This window comes from Mesoplodon bidens (assembly GCF_964165515.1).
Source record: "Mesoplodon bidens genome assembly, chromosome: 6".
NCBI classification, from domain to species: Eukaryota; Metazoa; Chordata; class Mammalia; order Artiodactyla; family Ziphiidae; genus Mesoplodon; species Mesoplodon bidens.
In genome coordinates this window covers 38465446-38471445 of record NC_138162.1, presented here as the reverse complement: position 1 = coordinate 38471445, position 6000 = coordinate 38465446, and positions in this window count along the sequence as shown.

The window sequence follows — 6000 nt, the reverse complement described above, 5'->3', positions numbered from 1 at the left end:
AAAGGCCTATGGGTAGGTTGGCATCACTTACTGTGGGGTGGTGCCCCCTCCCTTTTTGACCTCCAAGGAGCCTTTCTGCACTGTGTGTAGTCAGGGAGGTCTCCTTGACTTCAAGAATGAGGAATATGTGGTCTTTTATCTCTTATCTGTGCAGATCCCAGCCTCCATCCATCATCCCAGCCTCCTCCACCATCCTCCATTGTGGAGTTTCTGTCCACAGGGGAGAAATTGTTCAGCCTGGGGCCCATCTGTCTCCTGCTTCAGGTATGTCCCCTTAATTAGACTGAATTTTCCATCTTTGCAAAAATGAACCCTACTCTGTCATCTGGACTCTTTGGGAAGGACAAAAAAGCGTATTATCCATAAAAAATGCAATTGGTTTATTAATAATCAAATACCCTTTTTTGTTAAGTGCAGCTTTCTAGATAAATATCCTTGAACTCATACTGTGGAAGCTAAGTGTGACAGTATAGTAGACGGTCAACCCAACTACATTTATTAGTGTTGTAATAAGCTTTGCAACTTGATATTTTATCACCCTTACCTTATGTGCTGAGCAAGGCTATTAAATAAGCCTTGTTATTTTTTAAACACTTGAGTTGTTCCTGTTTATTTTTTAATGTAAGTATATTTAAATGTTTCTTTTTAAATTATAAATACATGCTGGATAATGGAATTTACCTCTACTCTCCATCCCATCTTCCATATAAAACCAGTATTAACTGATGCTGAATTCTAGACTTTATGTTACAGCTAAGTGCATTTTCCAAAAAGCATGGTTACTACTTATTTACAACTTGTTTTTGTACAAGTTTTCTCCTAATCCAGTTGTCTGGTCAGGCTAAATCATTCTTTTCCTTAGCTGCATTGTAGGGGTATATCATGTTTATTTAATCAATCTTTTTGTTATTGATGTTCAGTTTGTTTCCAATTTTCATTTTTATAAATAATATATAGCAAACATCATTGCCCATACATCTTTTGCATATATGTGTGATTATTTCTTTAGCATAAAAGCCAGAATGATAGACTTGCTCAGTTAAAATGTGTGCAAGTGGGAATTCCCTGGCGGACCAGTGGTTAGGACTCTGTGCTTTCACTGCCAAGGGCCGGTTTCCATCCCTGGTCCAGGAACCAAGATCCTGAAAGCCACGTGGCAAAAAAAAAAAAAAAAAAAGAAAGAAAGAAAAGAAAAAAAAAGTGTACATGTTAAACATTTTATAGATGCTAACAAATAGTCCTGAGAAAGGCTGTATCAGTTTATCTTGTTTCCTCACATCCATTCCAACACCAGATAACATGCATTTTTGATAAGTAATTATTAGTGATGCTTAAGGAATTGCTATTCACGTTCTAATGGAGAGAAAGTGGACCATACATATATTCGTTCAACAAACATTTATTGAAAGCCTGCTGTGTGACACATCATTCTAGATGTTGTGATTTTAACAAACAATATAAGAAATAAAAGTCCCTACTCTTACGGAGTTTGTGATCAGGGTTGCTGTGGTCAATTGTTAAGAAACAATGGGACACTTAAGGAGATCTAATGAAATAAGGGCAGGGTTGGTGAGACACACCCTGTGACTAGTGACTGTAGGGAGGCATTATCACCAAAAGATGTGCAGGGAGTATAACTACAACTTGGCAGGAAAGACTGCCCCAAGAGGAGCTATGGTCTTAAGAGGAACATTAGAATGGCTTAGTATAGAAGGCCAAAGGAATAATTCCCAAACTTCACTTGTTTTTCACCCTCTCATGTCCTGTCCGGTAGTGACTATTTACATCCTCCCACTCTGTTTGGTTCCTAGAAGTGCATCCACATGGTCTCCTCCAGGTCTCCTTGTTAATTGTCCAGTAATATTCTTTACCAGTCCCGGATTACCAGTGAGCTCATTGAGCCATTCATATTGAATTATTATGATTCTAAACACATCTCCTTCCACACAAAGTGGACAATCAGATATACCTCCCCAAACTCTGCCCACTAAGGAGGATTTCTCTTCACTACAGCCTTTCAGGGCCAGCATTCTGCCACCATCCCTTGCAGACACATCTGTCACTCAAGGAGAGTACTCTTTCCTCCTCTGTTAAACATTTATAGTGGACTCCCCATGGGACTCTAAGGAGCATTGAAGGTCATGTGGTGAGTCAATAGGAGTAAGTGCTGCAGGAAACGGGACCCCTTCCAGGCCCCGAGAGTGGGCTCTTGTCTAACACTCAGAAATGAATTGTCTGAGGAAACACGTGTACTGACAAAGCAGAAGACTTTATTGGGAAGGGGTGCCTGGGCAGAGAGCAGCAGGGTAAGGGAACTCAGAAGAACTGCTCTGCCACGTGGCTCACAGTCTCGGGTTTTATGGTAATGTGATTAGTTCCCGGTTGTCTCCGGCCAATCATCTTTCCTGGCCCATATTCAGTCTGACTCATGGTCCTTCCTGGTGGCCCGTGCATCTCTCAGCCAAGATGGATTCCAGTGAGAAGGATTCTGGGAGGTTGGGAGGACATGGACTGGTGTCTCCCCACTCTTTTAGGCCCCTCCTGAATTCTCCCAGTTAGTTTTTGTGACAGCACTGTGTTCCTTATCGGAATCTCTTATTGTGAGATATCTCATGCAAGTGATTATCATTATACCTGGCCAAATGTGCAGGCGGTTTTGGTCAACAGTTCCCTAATGTAAGTACCATGTGACTGTGAACCACTTGATTATACAGTTTGCTTATACCTTCTGGTCCTGTTTTGGTCTGGTCTTATATTTACCATCCCATTTAACAAAGGAATAGCTTTACACATATCTAAGATTTTGATTCAGTGAAGTAGATTATACAAGTTGATGATAGATATTTTGGTTCACATAGTCACTTGGTATTCCATGTTCAGTCTCCATCAGGACCCAATGGCAAATCAGAAGCTGCTTTTCAAATGGAGGAAGATTATCATGAGGTAAAGGCATAACTTACTCCAAAACCCCAGGAACCTGAGCTGTATTGAGGCTTCTAATTTATGAACATGGCATGTGTCTCCATTTTTCTTCTTTGATTTTTTAGTCAACATTTTGTATTTTTTGCGTACAGATCCTGCACATGTTTTGTCAAATTCTTTTCAATTTTTTGGAACAATTGTAAATAATATGTTTTTTATTTCAGTTTCCAATGTTCATTGCTAATGTATAGAAATATAACTGATATTTGTGTGTTGATCTTGTATTCCATGATCTTGCTAAACTCTATAGTTTTAGGAATGTTTTGGTAAATTCCTTGGATTTTCTATGTAGACAGTCATGGAATCAGCAAGTAAGGGTAGATTTATTTTTTCCTTTCCAATTTGTATGACTTGCCTTGCTTTTTCTTTTCTCAAATTATTGAAATAGCCAGGGCTTCCAGTACTATGTAAGTTGTTTTGGGGAAAGTGAGCACCCTTGCTGTGGTAATAATTTTAAGGGAAAAGCATTAGGACTTTAATCATTAAGTGTGATGTTAGCTTCAGTAATTTTGTAGTTCTTTATCAGATTGAGGAAGTTCTCTTTTATTTCTAGTTTGCTGAGAGTTGTTGTTGAATAAATGTTGGCTTTGGTCCAGTGCTTTTTCTGTACCAACTGATCGGATCATGTGGTTTTTCTTCTTTACCCTGTCAAAATTGCAGATTACACTGGTTAATTTTCATATATTGAACCAGCCTTGCATTTGTGGACTAAACTATAGCTGGTTATATTGTATCTCTCTTTTTATATACTTATGGATATGATTGACTTATATTTTGTTGAGAACTTGTGTGTCTATGTTCATAAGGGAAATTGATATAGTTTTCTTTTTTCGTACTGTCTTTGACTTTGATATTGGCCTTATAAAATGAGGTGAGAAGTGTTCCCTCCACTTTTGTTTTCTGGAAGAGTTTGTGTAGAATTGGTGTTATATCACCCCCAGCTTCATTGAGGTATAATTGACAAATAAAAATCATTTATATTCAAGGTGTATAACTTGGTACTTTGATATACATATATATTGTGATCACCACAAAGAAGCTAATTTACATATCCACTACCTCACATAGTTACCATTTTCTTTTTCTTCTTCTTTTTTTTTATGGTGATAACACTTACAATTTAATCTCATAGCAAATTTCAAATATTGTTAATTTTAGTCACATTGCCCACCATACATTGGATTTCCAGAACTTATCTTGCATAACTGAAACTTTGTACCCTGTCACCAGCATCTCCCCATTTCCTCCTCCTCCCAGCCCTGGGCAATCACAATTCTACTATCTGCTTCTATGAGTTTGACTAGATTCCACACATTATTTCATCTTTAAATGTTAGGTAGACTCACCAGTGAAGACAACTGATCTGGAAATTTCCTTTTTTGCAGGTGTGTGTGTGTGTGTTTGTGTGTGTGTGTGTTTCTGCACGTTCAATCTATTTAATATAAGACTACTTAAATGATTGATTTCACCTTGGGTGAGTTTTGTGTTTGTAGTTTTCAAGGAATTGGACCATTTTGTCTAATTTGTTGAATTTCTATATATAGACTTGTTCATATTATTTTATTATCCTTTTTAATATCTGTGGGTTCTGTAGGAATTCTCTTTCATCCCTGATGTTGGTAATTTGTATCTTCCTTTTGTCATTGTCAGTCGTGCTAGAAGTTTATCAATTTCACTTATATTTTCAAAAAACCCAAAGTTTTGCCTTTGATTTTCTCTTTTGTTTTCATGTTTTAATTGTACTAATTCTTGTTCTTATCTTTATCATTCCCTTTCTTCTAGCTTTCTGTTTATTTTCCCTTCTTTTTCTGTTTTCTTGTGGTAGAAACTTAGATTGTTGGTTTGAGATTTTTTTTCTAATATAAAACTTTAGTGCTCTAAATTTCCTGATAAACACTGCTTTACCTACATCCAATAGATGTTATGCTATATTTTTACTTTCACTTATGTATTTTTTTCATGAAGCTTCCTTTTGACCACTGGAATGTTGAGAATACTGTTGTTTAATTTCCAAGGTCAGGAGATTTTCCTGTTACTTTTCTGTTATTGCTTTCAAGTTTGATTCTCCCATGGTCAGAGAATATATTTTGTATGACTTTAATTCTTTTAATATTTTTCATATTTGTTTTATTTCCCAGGACATAGCCTATCTTTGTGTTCCAGGTGCACTTGAAATGATATATTCTGCTGTTATTCAATAAATTTCAATTAGATCCTGTTTTTGGGGGTTTTCTTGCCATGCTACATGGCTTGTGGGATCTTAGTTCCCCAACCAGGGATCGAACCTGGGCCCACGGCAATGAAAGCACTGAGTGCTAACCACCGGACCACCAGGGAATTCCCTAGATCCTGTCGATTGATGGTGTTCTTCAATTCTTTTATATCTTTGCTGACTTTCTGTTCATTGCTTCTATCAATCACTGAGGTGTTAAAATCCCAACCTATAATTATAGTCTATCGTCTCTTTCTCCTTTCAGTTCAGTCAGATTTTGCTTCATGTACTGTATTTTGAATCTCTGTTGTTCGATGCATATATAATTAGAATTGTTATCTCTTCTTCATTAAGTGACTATTTTATTTTATAATTATGTAATGTTCTTTTTGCCCCTGGTAATTTTTTTTTGTTCTGAAATCTACTTTGTCTGATATTAATATGGTTATTCCAGTTTTCTTGGCTTAGTGTTTGCATGTTATATCTTTTTGGTACTTTTACTCTTAGCATACCTATATCATTACATTTCAAGTGAGTTTTCTGTACGTAGCATATAGTTTAGTCTTTTTTTGCTTTGTCTTTGTTTCTCGTAATCCATTCTTCCAATCTGTAACATATTACTCTCTACTGGTATCAATGTCTTACTACTTCAAAGATTATGTAGAAGTTTTATGAGCTTTCTGGTCCCTTAAACTACCCTCTTTATAATACAGTTGTCTTAAATATTACTTCTACTTACATTGAGAATCACGTTAGACAATGTTATCATTTTTACTTTGACCCACTAAAAACTGAAAAACTCAGAA